Below are 20,460 nucleotides of genomic sequence, written 5' to 3'. Positions count from 1 at the left end.
TCTACCCCCCCCCCCCCCCCCCCCCCCCCCCCCCCCCCCTTCCTCCTCTGCGTCTCTAGCCCCCTCCTTCTGTCCGTCCTTCCAATTTTCCCTCTCTTCAGGGATCACACCCTTCACAAAAGTACTGGCTTCACCTTGTCTGATCGTAATCACCCCTCGTCAAACAAACAGTCGTTGTCCACACTTGTTCTCCCTGTTTCTCTTTGCCTCTCCTGCTTTTCCCTCCCCTCTGTAGTTCCTCTGTTTTCTTCTTCCTCTCTCCCTCATCACTCATCGTTCATCCGGTCTGCTCCAGGGAAACAACATACCATTTCTCCAATGATACGCCCGACCGTGTCATGTTTTTTTCGCAGTGTTTGACCACAGAACCAACTGTCTTCAATATCGAATGCTTTACACATGCAAAATTCATTTGAATCTAATGCACTCCAGCACCAGTGAGATTCCCTCTGCGCATCCGCCAGGAGCCCAAAACATGGCGGACAATGGGATATCAGCGCTGTGATGGCCTTGGGTTCAAGTGCAGGAATAGCAGTTGTGCTGGCCTTGTGCGTGCTGGCCCCTTTTCTCAAGCATGAATTTGTGTGTGCGCTAAAATGTAAAGTCAGAGATTTACAGCGGGATGGAGTCTGTGTAACCCGCCGCTGTCTTCCTTCCATATGAATGAAAACAACAGTGAACGTGTGCATATGTTCGTGCTGAACGGAGCCTGAACGTCTCCCATTAACACCGTTGTTTTCATTCACATGGAAGAGAGAGAGCGGAGGGTCACACAGACTTCCTCGCTCACTCTCTCTCTGTCTGGAAAGTGACGCTCACACTTTGATGAATATTTCCACAATACATTGATAGTGAAACTAATTGTTAGCTGCAGCCATATTGTTGGTAAAACCAAAAGTAAATGAATAAATACGGTTTCAGTAAACTTTGAGCTGAGTGGTATTTTATATACATTTTTGTGTGACGAGCATTCCTTCAATATAATTTACACTAAAATACATTTGTATTGCTTCATAGTGGCTAATTTAACAAGAATATGTTGTAGAAACCTTTGTTTTGAACCAAGAATTTTCTTCCTCACAAAGAGTGTCATGTAAACAAGATTATCTGGCAGAACTCATCTTAACCCATGTACAGTTGCAGCAACATACATTTTCCTGGTTTTACAAAGGCAAAGTTTTTTTCTTTTTATTCAACAAGAATATATGTTTGTTGAACGAAGAAAAATAATTTCTTTGTTTGCCACGCAGGAATATCTCAATTAGGGAAAACAAGAAGTTCCACGTTGGCAGAGCTGTTATCTAAACGTGTAAACCTAAGTAAACTCAACAACAAAATTCAAAAATCTATCGCATCATGTCACATTGAAGACGACGTTTCCTGCAGGTGAATAAAAGCATGTGAGGTAGTTGTTAAATCCTAATACTCCAAATGAGTTTTGACATCCTTTGAGCTAAAGTTTCTGAAAGGATATAGAAATACGCACTTTGCTGTTGGGAGCTCTTTCTTACCCATTGGTAAGAATGTACAGTATGATTTCTACTTGCATGAATAATCTGGAAATAAGATTTCAGGCCTTTCAAATATTTTTTATGAAAACTGGCTTTATTTTATTTATTACAGTTACTAAACTATAGACATGCTCTTGCTTGCCATCACTCTCTTTGGTTTCTGTTGTTGCTTTCTAGCATCTCTTGATGTGCAGCTCATTTTCTTTTATGACATCTGTGCTTCTGTACGTGTTCAGATATTCTATGTAGTCCATAATTCAGAGCAGCGTTGATGCTTTTGGCCTTAAAGAATCATCATCCACGAGGGCCGCGGTAATTACGCCGTCAGTTGTCCTAAAAGATAATCTGTGGCCCGGCTCCAGCACACGAGCCCTAAAGTCAATGATGCGTCATAGACTTTGGTATTACTGATGGCTCCAACGGGAATAACAATGTTTTTTTAATCGTTGACATCACACATAACATGTCAGAGACTGCTGATTAGATCTGGCCAAAATTGAAGGGACGTGTTCGTCCGATTGCTCTATTTGGGCATATTCAATTGCCCCGATGAACCCAAGTACAGCTCCTTCAGACTGTGTGACTGTGGTTTTTCCTCTCTCTCTCTCCAGATAGAGGTTTCGTGTTCACCGTCAGACAGTGCAGTTGACTGTAAACAGTGTGTTATGTTTTGATGACGCACAACCCACTGCGAGCTCATTGATATGGAGAAGGAACTGAGGGTGGGGGCTTCCTCATCGGCACACAGATTCCTGTGATGTTGACTGAATGAACTCCCGACTCCGCCACATAGCATTTGTTGAAGTGTGTATAGGATGGATGTGCATAAATGAAGCAAAGTCTAACAGGCAGTAAGTTACTGACTTTGACATTGTAAACACTGCTGCACCCACGTGACTTACTGTACTGCGACATATATCCAACGCACCGTTTGCAATAAGGCCGGTCACACGGGAAGGTATCACTTTTCTGCCCACCTCTTTCCTCCGCTGCCTCTCTTCATGTGCTACTTGTTAAACAAGCTTTCCTGCTGACGGTCATCAAAAGACACGTCAGATGACATGTCAGGAAAGTAGAGCTTTTTTTGTTTTGCCTTGTTTGACATCGTCAGCTTGGGATCATGCATTTCATAAGTGCGGACTCGTAACGTCTTCTCACAGATCATCATGGTTTTTGTTTTTTTTAAAGAGTTGGGCTCCTATTATACACTCACGCTTGGAAGTGTAATGGGGCTTTGCCGTACATGTGCACACCCGAAGGTTACGGCTCAGCCCCCTCCACGTTTTCCCCACATGTTTCTGTTTTTGAGAGCGAGGGCAACACCAAAACACTGACTGCATCACGGTAATCTCATTCATTGACAGTGAAACATTGTTATGCAGATGTAAATTAAGATTGGAGGACTCAGACAAAGTCTACGGGTTCAATCTACGTGCAATCTATTGCAATTCATTACAGCAGTTTTGTCATAAATACTACCTTTTTTGTTTTTCTGTCAGTGTTGCAAATGCAAAACTTTATTGAAATGTCTAGTATTGAAGTATTTAGTTAAAGTGGACTTGTGTTTCGCAGCAGTATATAGAGATGCTTATATTTCATCTCTGTAGTGAGCTCGGTGGATGCTTGTGGACTGAAAGAGTGACAAGGCCAAACACCAAATATCAACCATATATGTTCTCAGAAGTGTCTGAAATGGTGTCAGTGAAATTATGTGTATTCACACAAATATGCAAAGACACAAGGGGCGCCATGAGCATTTTTTTTTCTTCCCTTCACTTGTTATTTCACATCATTTTCATAATTTTTTCCCCAGTACCAAAGAAAAAAAGATTCGTGGTCATGTCGGTGCTGGAGTTCGGATGGAAGAAATCCATAGGGAGAGATTCATCTTCAAACGAGCCCTGAATGTTATTATCACACTGCAATACCTATAATTAGCGGAGTACAAGCTGGAGCTCTTGAGTACAATGCCGGATCTTGCTCCACATTCTTTAAATCATATTGGGGTTTTTTTCTTCTCGTAAAAATGTTCACTATGGTACGATGAACTGTTGACTTGCCTCTTCCTGAACCCATCTCACTAGGCTTATATCTCTTTCATGACTAATAACCCCCTTTGTGTTCTCTCCCTTCCATCCTTCATTATGCATTTCTTTTCTTCATATAGATGTTTACCCTGCTGTCTTTTTCCCCCTGCTCCCTCTCTCCCACTGATTACCACTTACTGAGGAGTCATTTTCATAATCTGCTCCATTCACTCTCCTCCCTCTGTCCCTTCCTATTCTTATTAAAAACTATTCCACTTTAGTGCCGCCCTGGCCCAGGTCCCACTTTTCCCACCTCTTCTAAATGATCCGAGGCATCCTCCAGACGCTGTGACTCCTCTCTCTTCACCTTCCCTCCCTACCTCCTCTGCCAGTCCTCCCTCCCTCCCTCTCTCTGGCTCTGCTTGGAAGGAGTGACGCACGACTCTGCTGTCAGGGAGAGATAGCAGACCTGAATCTGGCTGTGACGTCATCAGGTTATCTCCAAGCCGTCCTTCTGCAGAGCTCAGAACTCTAGACAAACACAAACACAGACACACACACACACACACACGCACACGTGCATGCACACGCATATGCTTGAACAGTGTACGAGATGCACAAATGCAAATGTCTCACTCTTGTGCAATATTTTAACTGTTGATGATAATCTTTTTCTCATTAATGTGTTCATTAAACTTTGAGTATTAAACTGAGTATTTCAGTACAGACCTTGAAGAGGCCATCGAGTACCCCATTCATATAGATCAGGCCCGTAAATGGAAGATAAACAAGACAAATAAATATCTATATCTTGGACTTTTCCAAGCTCCTTGGACTTTTCAAACAACCATCCATGAACAGATATAAACATTTTAAGGATCAGACAAACTGCACATGGGAAAATTATTAATCGTCCAGTTTTATACTCCACAATTCAATTCAGGTCACTTCCGTGTGCTTTATTAGCATTAATGTCAGGTTGACAATATTGCCAAAGCATAATGATGATAAAATTCAGTAAAGAGATGATAAAAATAAAATAGATAAATAGATACAAAGGAGAAGCAAATGGCAAAACAGTTATAACGTGTTATTACTAACGTGACAAGATCATTTTCTGTCACATTCAGTGATGTTGTTTTAACTAATGTGTCACGGATTTTGTGACATTATATATATATATATATATATATTTGCAAAAACACAATTATTTTCATGACTAATTTAACTGATGATTATTTTGCAGATTGATTCATTAATTGTTTTGTGACATCTACCGGTGTCTTGTTCCTGCAACTGCTGGTTTAAAACCCAAATATTTATATTCATTTAGAATATAGAACTCGCATTCAGGCGATTATTCAATGACTTTAATTAATTTACTCTGAAATACAACAGTAAAAAATGAGAGCAATAAATAGAGAGAATCAAGTTCACCAGTCTGTGATGCAGCTGTCCCAACAGAGAACACACGCGGAGCTGCCAAGTGAAGCGCTGCTCCAGAGACAGATCATGGAAAAGTCTCCCAGCTGTCCGACCATTATCGAGGTCAACGTGGAGCCGGTGATCTCCGCTGCTGCACCGTCTTCTCCAGCGATGAGAGCTGAGGTGTGCCGTGTTGTCACAGACGGCCACTGGACCCAGACTGTCTGTGACGAACGGACAGGGACGTACCTGGACAGCTGTTTCCTCACGATTAGGTTCTCCATGTACTGCATGATAATGAGCATGTAACATTCAAAATTATTCTTAATCTTTTCCCTTTTTTCCCCTCATAACATACTTTTTTATCAAAATGTGAAATAAGAAAAAAACGGATATAGAAAAAAGGCTTTACAAGAGTGAAAGGGGGTCAAATGAATTTTATTCATTTGAATAAAATTATGTTATGATATCATTATTATATTATTATAATTATGATATTATTATCATTATTGATATTTTTGTTAGTATGACAGTGTGCTGTAGGTGCTGCTGTCAATGATAATAATAGTAGTAATATTAGTAGTCTCGACCTTACTATGTAAAGTGCATTGAGATAATGTATGTTGTGATGTAGCACTATACATATACAATTGAATTGAATAATAATAATTAGAATAATGTATATAATTCATATTATTAACGATAATAATAATATCTTTATTTATATGGCACCTTTCATAATATTGAATGTAGCTGAAGGTGCTTTACATGTTAAAAGAAGCTTAAAAACAACATATTAAGGCACTTTTAAAACGAAAAAATTAAACAAACAAACAAATGATGTGATAAAAGAAATGGCATGGTTGAATCAATTCCCAAGACAATAAAATTACACCAGCGACAGCTCCATGGGAAGAGTAAGTTGTTATTTTTTCCCTTTAATGTCTGATTTCACATTTACAGTCAGTCCTGGAGTAAACCCCAACTGAATGGAACCTTTACTCACAAAGCAGAAAATAAGTCCACTCAATATTCCATTGAAGTGCAAAATCAGGCAACGGTGAAGTTCAGTGGGTTTGGCTGCGACTCACATGAATAGAATTAGACGGTCTGCTGTTTTCCATTTCATTGAGTTCTGATCAGGACATGACGCCAACTCTTAGATGTGTCGCAGGACTCGGCGATGCCAGCGACGGCAGCTGAATCCAACAGCCTCAGCCTCCATTCCAACTGAGGACCCAACCGCCCACAACGTTTCAGAGATTTCATCATCCTGTTCATTGTGCTTGAGTTTGTGCGGATCCTCCTCTTTCATCACACTCATGTTATCTGCTTTCTTTTGCGGAGAGTGACGATAGCTGCAAATTTCACATTGTTGTTCTCGAATTGTGTACAGTGGTTCTCAGGATACCTCGTCGTCATCTGTCCAGCACTTGGTGGGACAGCCAGACGCAGGCAGATGTTTGGAGCAGTGTCTGGGTGCGGTCAGGGACTATATATCAGAGAAGCAGCAGGACAGGCTTCCCCAACGTAATGAGCTGGGTATACATGTAATCGCAGGGCGGCTGAGGGTTGGGATAGATGAAGCCCCCGCGTTAGCCTTTGTACTCACCCGCTTGCATCAGCCGGCCATGATGCAACGTGGTAAAGGAGAAGAGGCTCACAATGCACGTTGCAATGTTGCAGAATCGCACTTTGAACGTGAACTTTGTGTGCGAGCGCGAAGTGACAGTTGCAGCTTGTCAGGGGAACTTTGATTCAGTTTTATTTTTAAATCTGGGACGGAGCGAGCGAGCTCATGATGTCGTGACGACCGTTTGATCACACTCTCCCTCCGTTCACTCACTTTCAGTTCACTGAATCCAAACCCCGCGGAGGAGGATGAGAGGAATGTTGAAACACAGACGAGCCCAAACGTACTCCGTAAAGAGATTTGTCACTTATTTGCACGATTGCAAAATTTGACTCTTCATGTCAAATCAGTTCAGTCGTGACGGTAATGGTTTGTGACGCACGCGGAGCTCTTACCCTGCAGCTGCCCTCGTGCTATCACCGACACCAACCGCTTGTTCTCTTTCGATATCTAATGATAAACTGAGGTTATCAGGTGATGTTGAAGATTACACCGCAACTCTGGACTGTTTACACTCCAAGTTACGGGTGAAAGCTACCAAAATAATTTGTCAGTGCTCTTTGTTGGACAAACTATGTGATGGTGTCATTCCTTGTCCCTAAGCTACATTAAACACGATCGGAACAGTGGTATTTCTGCACTGCAATGTATGTTACTTATTGGCTGGAAAATACACCTATATCAGGGACTATCTAAGAGCCGGTGGTATAGATATTAAGTTGTTAAACTTCCGCTCTTTAGTTTTTGTCATTTATACTTTCACACAGAAGAAAAATATTACACATCGAAAAAGCAAAATATATTTATTTTTTTTGGAAGAAGGTTGGCTTCCAGTAGCAAATAAAGGCATCAACCAATCACAATAGTGATTTAAGTTATACAGCAAATGAAGCTTAGCTACGTTCAATCAGGAAGACTTTATTTTTCTCAATGGCCCATTCCTTCACAATTCTCTCTCACTCTTCCTGCCTTTTCTAATCAGCTGACTGTCGGTGTTTTCCTATCAGACCTTGCGTTGATCTCAATCAGCCAATCGTGTCGTTGCCATCAAACTTGAAATCTGTTCACCTCTCTCTTGCCGTCAGCTGGCCACTCTCCTCCTCCCCAGTGACCTCCAGTCTCCATCTCAAGGGACCTGGATATCCAGTCACCTCCTCATTCAGACCCTCAGCGCGCTCTACAGCCCATCATCCACCACCAGGGTCTGGGCGCCAGGGGAGGGGGGTTCCACGCACAGCCCTCGCTCCCTCTCAACCGTGATGACATGACTCTCATTTATATCACTTTCAAGTCTGTCAGATCCCCGTGACTTTAAACTGTCCCTCCCACCAACATCCTGAAATCAGTCTGGAACCCTGGCCGAGGTAGATTCTCTTCTTCTCTATGAGGCCGTGCGGCTCTGCTTTTCTTTGTTTATCTCATGAAATGGAAAAGGACGAGACCATCATCACTGGATGTTACTATCACTTACAATAGACAGACTTTGCGTCCATTGGTTCAAGTAAGAAAACTGATAGTTTAGTGTATTTGTTTCAGTTAACTGTGTTGGTGACTGTTCTCTGCTGTTGTTCGTTTCTGCAGTCAAGCCACGGTCTTGCAGCTCTTCAGGGATAAACGAAACAACTCCTCCACGGACGGTATGTTGCATACACACCTGTGGTCCATTTCTCTTTATATATGCACATTGCATTGATGCCTTCCATAATGTTCCAGATGTACTGGGTTCCTTGTCGGCACACGGAGTCCAGAGCTTGATTCATTGTGACCTTTTAGTAATTCAGGAGCATAAACAGTGCTGCATAAACAATGCATGAGCGTGACAACAGAAGAATGTTACAAGTGCAGTGATTAAGTGGAGAATGGGTGAGGGGAAGTCACCTGAGAATGCTGTCAGTCACTTCCGATTACATTAGAGCTCTCACCGTCACAACATATCCGTCATCTTCAAAGAAGCAGGTATAAAGACGTTACGCTAAGAATAGATGCACGGATACAGATGAAGCATCCTTCTTTTGTTTCTGTAATGATTCACCGCTCGACTCAAACCACATGCAGTTCAGTTCTGTTGTGATGGATTCAAGAGTTTCCACAGAATCAAATGTCAATCTGAATAATAACTGATATATAACTGTCCAAATAGAAATTGCCCCTGTTCAATCTCCTGACTTGAATGTTTATCTCATGAATCCACATCATCCAGGTCTCCTCACATCTTATAATGTGCAGTGCATCTTGATGTAATTGAGAGATTATTTCCATTCTGGCTTTGAATTGGGGGATACATATAAATCACATTATAGTAATGCATGTATTTATACATGATGCAGAGTTACTTACTTTTCGGACATACTGATTGAAAGAGATTATCGTAAACGGTATGAATGGGTGGAAATGGGAATGGATGCTCGGGTGTTCCCTTCATTTCGCTGGACGACTCCGTCCTCAATGCTCAACACGTGTGACACAGCACCAGGCGGCACAATCGTCTCTTGGCATAGATGCATGCGGTCGGCAACGTGTGGTGATGTCATTCCTCTCTTTTGTGATCGCACTCCTGCAGGCCGTAGCGCGATTCATTGCCCATCTGACTGTAAGTCAGAGGAAGGTGAGAGCAAGGAGAGGCACTGTGACCACAGTCCCACGGACGTGGCGGTGAGGCCTCAGCTCCCTCTTCATGGAGAAAAGTGAGAAATTAAAGAGACCTGGGGGGCGGGGGGAGGTTTGTCGCTTGAGCTCCAAGCTGCTAACCTGACAGATGGAGACGAGTGTGAACCTTTTGGTTTCGTCGCAAGAAATCTGAAGCGTCACTGGAGTCGTACAGTGCCAGAGCTCGGAAACAGTCTTGTCATTTCTTGACATCATAAGAATATATTGAAAGAGCGGACAGCTGTAAAAAAAAAAAATTAAAAAAAAAAAAGGACAGGAAAGCGTTCAGTGGAGAGATTCAAATGTGTCCTCAAGTTTTCTTTGGCAAGATCCTTTCCTTACTGAGCCAGAGATCAAACACGTCGATGACCAATAGAGACGGACCGCCCCACAATATCAGCCAGTTTCATCAGTCACCCTTGACTGAAGGCATATCTCCTTCCGGAACTAAACTTAGGAGGATTCATAAAATTCAGACCATATTTCTATATATATAGAAAACACGAGTATATCCACTCAATAACAGCTGTTGCTCAGTTCACTTCATCATGACAGATCCTGTAGATAATGAAATCCAAACGTCATGTTCTGACAACGAGCCATTGTTCTATGGTTGTGTAATTTATTGGGCTGATTGACGAAAGAGGACTTTTGAAGAGTTTATATCGCTGTGCTTTACTGTGTCCGGGGAGTACGTTTAGTTTTTGATATAGTGCTTTCATTTTGTTGGTTCCAGATTGATGCCATACAACAGTGACTCAAACGTCTGTGTGTAGCCGAAATTCTAAATCACTGGAGAGATTTAGGGGTTCATTGTGGTAAAGGCAAAAAAAACACAAACCTCTGCAACTCCGTCACCGGGATGGGCACGGGAACCTGGTGGAGTTTGAAACATCTGTCTTCACACTAACTGTCGACGACCGACTTGTTGGTCTGTGGAACGCCCCGACCAGATCACTTTCTATTTCATCTACTTCCAAAGCACACCAGCAGCCAAAGAGCTGACATGTTCTTCAAGACGCTAGGAATGAGGAGGCGAGTAGAAAACCTCACACGTGCTGTTCAATGGCCACATGTATCCGTCTGTATATTTTGTTAATTTCCAATGTGCATTGGGCCAAAACTCCCACTTTTGCAGTGTCTGAGAGTAATAGTGACTTCTGCAAAGACAAGAGGCATTGCAAACAGCCACAGGCAGCATGTGGGATCCTGGTGTTTCACTCTGTTGTACACATGAGAAGTGACAGGAGTAGTTTATGTGAAGAATGAAGGAGAGCTTTACGGAGACGTTAACTTCCGGCATACGTCATCATCTCTGCCAGTCGATGCATAAAGTGGCCGTGCTTGTTGGTTTGGAATTTAAAAAAGTCAGACACAGCACCTCCAGTTCCAACGCTGGACAGGTGTGGGCAGGGCCCGTGTGCCGGAAGACAATCTGACACGCACTAAATACTTATCAGTCAGATTTTTTCTTCTGTTAAGTCCTAAGCTTAAAAAAGAAAAAAGGCCTTTTACTGCTGTGGAAGTCAAAAGCCATTAGAGACGCAAACCAGCGGGTAATGGCATTTTTAAAGGTGCAAGCCCATTCTTTTCCCCCCACTTGGACGTGTTTTTTAAATTCCACGAGTCCAAGGTGGGTGGTGTGGCATGTCACAGCTTGGTTCGCAAGTTAATGATTAACAGGCCTATGTCAAAAGTAATTGCTTCCCTTTGCTTGTGGTCATAGATTATAAGCAATCGGTGTATAACCGCATAATTATATAGGTGCAAATTGGTGCATTTGTAATATGTTTATACAGTGTAGATACCACTTCATGAGTAATCCATAGGTACAAGGTCACACTTTTAATCAGAAGTTCATTGTGATAATACAAACTGTGCCAAAGTTAACAAACACTTGTAAATGTGAGAGGTCAGTTTTCACCTTAAAAATTGTAATTTGCGTTCAAATCTTATAACTCCTCGTAACGAATGAAGACACGTTGAAGCAGACTTTGTCTGGAGGAGTTGACTTATGGAAGCCGTTTGACTAATTTAAACAAATCAAGATGTGATTACTGAGTTATGAGACAAAGCCTCGTGCACAGTTTGTAAAGCTGGTTTCCTTTACGTGTATACCTTTTTACCTGAAATTCTACACTTTCACGTGCTCCCTCCCATCAGGCCACCCAGCGATCAGTAAGATTATCTCTTGGTGTTGTCGGCACGACGGCAGAAGGCCAAACCCAGAGGCCGCTGTGATATATGACCATGGTGGCCGCTGCGCTGTTTATCAGACTTCATCCTTTTTACTGCCTGCATCTATCAGGCTCACAGTAGTTAAATACTGAAGATAAAAGCATATAGTGCAGGGGCCCACATAAAAACAACCACTCAGCTGATTTATGAGCTTGTCCTCCACCAAAGATCTGTGATTCTCAGGGCCGCAGTGCAACGACAACTGCCCCGCAACATGTCATGTATCCAGCGTTGTGTCGTGGCCACTGACGGCTCCATCCACTGTGCCTCCTGGCAATAATTGTCACCTCCTTAATGGCTCTGTTTTTCTACTTTGATGCATTTTCTCATGTCGGTGAAACATGGAGATACTTGGAACACAGTGTCCACGAGGTGGCTGGCTGATGTCCCACTAAAGAGTATCCACTGGCACATATGTTGCCACACAGTTCGCCGTGCCACAGGTGATTGAATACCAAAAGCCGCTGCCTTTTGGTCACGGTTCAAGGGGTTTCTTGATGTAACAGGACTTGGGGATACGCGTCCCCAGGGTCCTGCCCGTGGTTCATCCCAAGCCGACACCACGGTGGTTGTTTGAAATGTGTTGCCGGCAGTTCCTCTCTCTGTTTGATTGACATTTAGAGATAGCACAGGCTGATGGAAAGGGTCTGTTTGCTCACTGCGATGCAGGACAGGCCGTGGAGCCCGGGGGGGGGGGGGTCGGAGATAGACAGCGTGATAGAGAGAAAATGGGAGAGCAGAGCATCCTGAACTATGATAACCTCACGTTCTCCTCTGATGACACATGCTCCCATCTCTGTCTGGGCTGATTATGGTGACAGCAGCCTTTGCTCATCTGAATCCAGCCCCTGCACCGCATTCCTCATGATGAAGACGCCGGGAAGGAGAAACAGTCTGTGTTGTTTGCTCTGGGAGCAATGCCTCTGTGAGCCTTTACTGTGCCTCGCACTAGAAGAGCGGGTTTATTTTTTATCAGATCAACTTTTGAAAATGTCAAATGAAGCCTTTCATATTATATTTTTTTAAAACAACACCAAAAAAAAAATATTTTGCAGACCTGTATAGAAAAAAAAATGATAGAAGCATTAAACAATTCAATACAACTCTCCCAAAATTAACATAGATAGGAGCATTGGATTTATGCAACCATCTAACACTTGTACTGCAACAGTATATTGTTGAGGTAGTGAAGTATACACTTGCTCCACATTCTTTATCTTTAATGTTATCAATATTACTTGCCGTGGCTTTTATCTGAGGCAAAATTAATATTCTTCCGAAAGCTAGTAATGATACATCTCCGAGAATTTACCAAACACTTTCTTCACAGGAGTCTGAGAGGAAGTGAGAAGTCTGACTGGCTTTTGATAAGGGGTCCGACATAAAGTGCTCTTTGGACTCGCTGAGAGTTTTATGGCACTATAGTGACCGGCCGTGAGTTCAGTGTTCACTTATCTGATTTGATACATTCCTTCCCTATGAATTATTATGTGTCGAATGGTTATGTCTAGTGTTAATTATCTACTGTGATCAACTATTCAACCATCTTTTATAGACGTGGAAGTACACGTTGTCCTCGTCTAGAGCAACATGTTTAGTAGCCTGAGTTAATGAGTAGCTCCAGATAGGGCTTTGTGTTTTGACGACTGAATGTTGAATGAATCCATAGATTGAAAACTGGCTTTTCTGCTTCACGTGGACGTCGGTTTTCTGAAAACATCTCTCTGCGTGGTTGAGTGTCAGTTCCTCTAGTACGGTTTAGTGGAGCCTCTCCGCTCCATCATGAGACTTTAGAGAAGGAATTTACTGTATGTTTGATAATTTTGCCTTTTTGTTGTGAATATGTGCATGTTAGAGAGAAAGTGTGTTTTGTCACATATTTATTTTTTATAGTTGTTTTCAAATGTTATTTATCCAGATTTTCTAGGCCAACGTGGCGATAGAGCATGTCACACAAACCAGCATTCATCGAGGAAAGAAAATGAGAAAAAAAGATGGAAAAACCAATAAAAGGCATTATACGACTTAAATGGGGGCAGTCACATGTATGCTGCATACACGAATGTGTGCGTGCATATGACTGTTTGTGCATGCATGCATGTGTCTGTCTCAAGAGACTCCCGGCAGCCGCTGGCATTTTTATTATTATTAATTTTTTTTACATTGCATCATGTTGTCTTACACCATCTCTTACATGAGATCATGAAGGAAACAAAGTGACTTGGGCTATTGTTCATGTCCTTTGCAATTAGTGGAACATGATTCTTGCGTGCATCTTTGCTTCAATCTCATTGCACTTCTTCCTGAGGAAATTTAACGTGCATGTGTTCGACTGCAGCACCGAGAGCCAATATATGATTGGAATCTTCCAGCCTGACCACAACCGCTGCTGCCGTCACCGCCGCTGCCACAGTCCTTCTAAGAAATAGATCACCTCCAAATATTGTGTTATGTAACGTTTAAACAACTGCAGATTTCTCTCTGTGCTTCTTTCTTGAGAGACACTGGACCACAAGCGTGCCTGCAGGCCAGATGCAGATGATGGTCTGTCAGTTTGCGGGCCCATGGTCAGGCCATCATGATGACATTAACACTCCAAGAATGTCTGTAGCACTCACTCTCAACCATGTTTCCACCCTCAGCTCGAGCAATGTAGGCTAATTCTCCCCTGCAGAATGTGGATTAAATGAGGGATTGCTTGTAGGGTATGTTTGTGAAACCGCAGTGCTCGCACTTTAGGTAAGCCCCCCTGTTTTTTGAAGTCTACGAAAAACTCTGTATGAAGTTTTTAAGAATTTTTCATATAGTATAATATACAGCACAGGCAAGATTATAGACCGGCCTTCAGGGTGAGTAAATTAGGACTGAATTCCTTTTGTCACCGGTCAGTTTTGATTTGGGAGTTGGAGTTAAGTGTCATATGTTGGCAGCTGCACACTGTCAGGCGGTCTTGACCATTCAGCAATGTCGTGCAGCATCAGGATGTGCGAGCGAGGGCAGATGAGGGAAAAAATTTTTTTTACGCATCACAGAAGTCCCTGTGGAGCCGCTGATGACATACACGCACAAGAGCATCATATACTTTGAGGGGGTCGAACTCGTTTTCATTGGCTCTATTGCCCCACATGATCACGGTCTCTCCGCCTCCCCCTCCTCCTCTCTGCCTTTCTTTCTCTCACTGACCTTTTTTTGGGTGATAGCAGCCCTGATATGATGAGGCTTTCATGAAAAATAATATTTGGACGGATCACAAGCTTGAGCCGGTGCTTTGAAACCCACAGTGGTGGTGATGACAGCAGCTTGGAGTGACTAATGAGACTGTGAGGACCGGGCTTCTCTCATGCAACATGGACGGAACCCAGCTAATGCCACCGCACAGTAACACTGCGTAGATAAAGCCTCACACTATATATATATCGCCTGCATCTCAAGCGTGGATTTACATTCAGGATGTTGCTACCGAGGCCTTTGCTGAACAGCCAGGTGAAGCTGTTAAGCTGCTGATCTGAAACTTGAGGTCAGCGTGGGTGAAACAACTGTGCTCGCCATCTCACCTCGTGTTTCATGCGCAGCTTGCTGAACATAAATCTGGGCCCTGAGTTCCGTCCTGATAGAATGTCTCAAGCAGGAAAGAGGAATGGCTGTCGCCTGTAAAGCCCGCTTCCTGTATGGAGGCGCGCTCTGCGCGGCTTGTATGAATTAAACATGGATGAGGGCCATTATAAATGACATGGTCAGGACGGCCAAATAGGAATGTTGGAAAAACAATGCGACCAACAGAATCTATCCTCTCTGCCAGCTCAGTGAAACTTTGTCCAGTAAGGCCAAGTCAGCAACTATGAGACTGCGACTTCAGTGAACTCACTAATACTGAGATAAACAGTGCCTCAGTCAAATGGGTATGACAGTAATGGCAGGAGAGGAGAGCGGTGAGGTTGGTTGTGTACTGTGGTGTTGCTGTTGGTATGTTGTGAATGATAATCTGAGAGACACTGCTTATTACCCCTCTATTAAGTAACAGAAGCCCGGCCTACGTTAGATTCGGATCGCATACAGTAGTTTTAGGAGACACCTCTTAGGTTCAATCAGGATCTTTCTATATTTACAATGAATCTTGTGGTGGGTGGGGCGTGACCCAAGAAAGATCCCATTCAATTGCGCTGCACATCCGGGTAAATGGGCAGATCTGAGAATGTTTCTTTCACTTTGTTTCACATTGAGAGATGGGGCTTTAGCCATGGCGGAGGTATTCGCTCTCCGAGCACTCTTTTAGTTATTGATTAATCTCCACCTAATTTTCACATTTGAATAATTGATTTATAATTTGGCCTATGATAGGTCAAGAAACAGGGAACACTGCAATATAACTATGACTCTAATATCCAGTTTTAGTTTTATCAGCAGCAACGGTCGGCACTCAGTAAAAGTAACCAGTACAAATTCATAAAAAAATTGTTGCTGGTTACTTTTGCGCCAATGAACTAATTAAAAAAAAAAAAAGATTTAGAGAGGAAATGTAGTTGTCAACTAGTATGGCACTCTTGGCCCATGCCCCATCCTTCCATTACCTTTTTGTGGAAATCTGTTTCTGTGGTTTTGGGTAATCTGCTGACAACCAACCATCCATCCATCTGTAAGGATGTAAGGATAATGCTACTTCATCATATGGGATAGGATATTAAACTGAATGTCTTCATATTTTTGGACAGATGTTTGGATAAAACTGGATTAATCAATAATGAAGAAAAATAGTCAGCAGATGAATCAGTCGTGAAAATAATCGTAGTCGCAACCCCTCATATTTTTCTCACATCTGCACATGATCTATGTTGTTTAGGTTCAGCCCAGCTTATGTCCGAGGTGTTTGTACGGTGTCTGTTCACATGTGCTCCGTGTGAGTCAGCGTCAGTCAAATGAATTGCACTTGAGTATTTAAAAGATTTTCAAACAAAGCCACACTGGTATTTCCTGACATCACTGACATGCCAGCAGAACCTCTCTTCAGGTACCTTGTTTTTGATGTGAAGTGGTTTTCACACGGCTACAGGAGTATGGAGACGACTAATAACAGCTCCATGAAGACATATGTTTCATAAGAAATTGTAATTGTCCAATCCCCCCGTATTAATTGCCACCTATCAGTTGCTTTCATCTCGGCTTGTGCCGTTGCCACAGCGGCCTTAAATGCACCGTGGTAATGTTTCCTCTCAGGGCACCGGTTTGTCACATTCGTGCAGCCTCGCTGCTGATGATGAGGGGTGACACCGGGCGCCAAGACTCTGGCAGCTCGCTCGGTCTCTCCCTGGCCTAAAACTTGGACTCCCTGTTTGTTTCATACGTCTGAGCTCCGTTATCTGGACCCGGGAACAGACACTTTGATTAAGTGGACTCTTGAAAAACACTGGAGGTTGACCAAAACACATCTGTCTCTCCTGTCAAGAAAATAAACTAAACAAGCATATAATTAACACACAGTCCGGAGTGAGCCTCACCGAGCAGAGAATTACATACATCATCCCTCACTAGTAATTCAGAGCCATGCTTTTCATGTGTAGATTTGAGTGTCTGTCGCCTGGTGCTTTTTTAACTTAAGACTGTTATTCTGCTGTGTTGCTACAGCACGTCCATAAACAAAACACTACGAGAGCAGTAGGAGTAAAACAAATCTGTAAAGTTGTGCAGCTGAGCAAGGAGCTGCAACTTGCTATAAATATCCGCAAAAGCCGAGGGGAGCTGCAGATTCGGCCGATACAAGCATTTTTATGTTTTATGTCACTGAACCGTTTTTTTTTTCAGTTCAGTACAGAGGCATCAATAGTAAAATGAGCAACAGCATTAAACAATGAGGAAATCAATAATAATAAAAAATGTGGACAGACCAAAAGAGATAAGGTTATTTTATCTTTCTGACTGCATGATACTGTGGGACCAATAAACCTGGCATTAAATCATAGCATTTTAACATTTACTACAAGTACTAATCAAACCTACAATGTGTTTCTATCAAGAATATAAGTGCACCGCATTTACAAAACGTTATTGAGTAATTTGAGTTATTTAAGTCAAATCCACAAATGATTTGATTGATTACATAAACTATGTATTGAGTGTAAAATTAGATTGGTGCTGTAGATTAGATTATTTAGTACTCACTGCTGTAAATTGAATACACACTCAACCGTCTCACATTCCCTCTCTCGTTTTGAGTTTTATACGAACTACCGCTCGGCTGCAGCTGCTTTCTCTGTGAGATACGGTGATGTGCCGTTTCCTTCATATCACCTTCACTTCAAAGTGACAGCATGTGTAGCTGTTAAGACAAACTTGATCCGGGGTTAACAAATAAATCATTAACTTGTGTTCAAAAGAACAGGTTGACCAGATGAACGATGAACAAAATATTTTGAACTCTAATTGCCTTGATGTCAAGGTCAAGCATCTCATAAAGAAGGTCTAGCAAAGGGCCACTGATTGTCAGTGTGTTCCTTTTCCTCAGTTTTACAATATGGAACCAACATAAACTTTAAATACACTTTAATTTTAATTGGACACCATCCTACATGGCTCATAAATACTCGGTGGGATTTCTTCAGAGAGGTCAAAGGTCAGGGTCAGCCATACTGCCTCAGAAGCAGTTTGGGAGTCAGAGCTGACAGTTGAAAGCATTTTTTTCTTTTCTTTTTGTTATCATAATCCACCAATAACAAGCATCTCAGTAGCTGGATGATCTGTGGAAGCTGTTCAGGCCTTTTCCCCTGCCATAAACCCAGTCTGTTACGAAATACACTGAAACCCATTTAATTGTCCATTGCAAACCAAACAGATCCCTTTGCTGATTACTTCACGAACACAGAGGCCAGCTGCAAAGTTTCTGTTGTAGATTTGGCGTGAAGACAGAAAAGCAGACAGAAGAAACATTGGCAGGGTGGTAGGGGGGCTTAGTCTTCAGAGATTTACTCCCCGTACGGAAGAGTCAAGAAATTGATTTGCACTCGTGCATATGCAGGATCAACCATAGCATAGTTTCATGTGTTTATTTATATTATTTTGTATACAAATAATTTAAAATCCTGTCATAATATATATTAGATCCAGGTTATTTAAAATCTGACAATCTGGGATGTTATGAAAAAAGAACATTTTTCAGTTTCCAAAGTGATGAATACTGTAGTCGGGGGAGAAGGGTCGTCTGAAACTGGTCAGGTGAACACATTCATGTCTTGTATCTAACATAGTAACGGTGCTTTATATCTGTATCACACTGTGGGTGTCCTGCAGTGTTAGTATGGCTGTATCTCTCTCCTTCCTTGTCAGATGCACTGTCGTCTAGTGTGGTCTGAAAGGTAAACAGGACCCAGGGGGGTCTGCGAGCTCCAGTCTGCATTCACTGCTCATTGTCAGAGTCAAGTGTTGGCTAATGGAGCCTGTCAAAATCCCTGTAGCCTAAAACCACCTGCCCTGAGAGGCCTTGTGTGTGGACGTCAGCTCACTATAGCAATACCCACACGCCCCGCAGCTAGACTCAATACTGTGCTGTCACACTTGATTTATACACTAAGTAGAGGGGAATAAATGCTACAATTAATCTTAATTAAGCCTCAGTAATCCTGACAGAACTTTATTAGTTGGACTTGTGCGACCTCTAAATGTAAAAGGCCTGCGTGTTGACTTGGTCAACATGGTAACAGGCCCGACATCATTTAGATTTTCGATGCAATTGTGTTTTCCATGGCTCGCAAAAAACAGGAATTGTATCAAACCTGGGAGTTCGTTGAAGCTTTGGTACAATTTAACATTGTCCAGTTCAGCTCCGCACGACAAGACTCCTTCACAAGTGATCGTCCTCACTAAGGTTTCATCTCCGTAGCTATAAGCTCACTCGCCACAAAACTTGCCTGTGTAATATTGTTTGTGCCATATTTGGTCTTGTAAAAACTGCCTGCCGGGAGCCCACACTTAAGAATTTGTCCTTGCAACTCGTTGAGTTTAGCTGCATGTTTTTAGCTGTATTGACGCTCAGGATTGCCTCCCTGCAAACCAGGGGCAACAAAAAAAATGTAATAATTTTCTTTGGAAGTGCGACATTCATCATCTACTTGTCGGCTATGTGTGGTTTCCTGTTTGGTGTTATATTCTTTCATCACAGACCAAAAAATGCTGTCATGAGAATATTTTTAGTTTTTCCGAATTAGCTCGCAGGCCTTTAAGGCTCGGAGGTCAGAGGTTTCCCTCCCCATGATTTAGAAGATTTCAGAGATACAGTAATGAGAGGAAAGAGAACAGGATGGAGCTTCTGACTAGACTGATTGCAGTGTTTACTTTACTAGTCAACATCACTGTAGTATAACGCCACTTTGTAGTGTTTACTGTATATCAGTGTATGTCATCAGTGTATATTGTATGTACTTTCTTTGTCGCACCGACTCATGAGACGGCTTAATGAGAGCTGGTCCTCAGTCCTCTGCTCCTGGTTTGCACTAAGCACTTTTCATTCCTGCTGCAGACACGGTGCTGAACCGAGCTCCCTCAGCTTGCATTACCCACAGCTTTAACATATTAATTTTATTTTATTTAACTCTTATTCATACAGGATGGGTTGGCATACATTCTCTTTTACAGCAGTGCTGTGAAGGATAGATAAAACAATGTTAGAAGCAGTCACAAACAGAAAATACTTAATAAGCAATGCAGAAACAGAATGCAGGCTCTGTTTAAATGGAGATATTATTGCATAGAGTTTAAGTTCCAGAATAGTATGTTGTCATTTTAATTTAAAAATGATTCATTGAGATTTTTTTTTCTTACAGTAAAATAATTCTTTCCTAGATAACCTCTGGCATCAGCCAATTGTTGGCGTGAGTTACGTACAGTTCCAAACAGCTTGTAGATAAATAAATATTAGTGTTTTTTACATCTCTCAGTCAGGAAAGACCAACCAAGCTCATCATATAATCTTGTTATTATCTCTAAACCTGAGAGC

General features: G+C 42.3%; 1 long non-coding RNA gene across 1 annotated transcript; it reads right to left on the bottom strand.

Annotated features, from left to right (window-relative positions):
- Positions 1–1,355: 1,355 nt before the first annotated feature.
- Positions 1,356–6,801, bottom strand: LOC118315234. Its single transcript, XR_004794819.2, has 3 exons — positions 6,055–6,801; positions 4,976–5,250; positions 1,356–4,069 (listed from the first exon to the last, which is right to left on the bottom strand). It is a non-coding gene; the product is annotated as an uncharacterized LOC118315234 (long non-coding RNA).
- Positions 6,802–20,460: the final 13,659 nt, after the last annotated feature.

Source organism: Scophthalmus maximus, chromosome 7 (genome assembly GCF_022379125.1).
Source record: "Scophthalmus maximus strain ysfricsl-2021 chromosome 7, ASM2237912v1, whole genome shotgun sequence".
In the NCBI taxonomy this organism is placed as follows: Eukaryota; Metazoa; Chordata; class Actinopteri; order Pleuronectiformes; family Scophthalmidae; genus Scophthalmus; species Scophthalmus maximus.
Note: the sequence above shows the minus strand (reverse complement) of the source record. Positions and strands in the feature narration are given on the sequence as shown.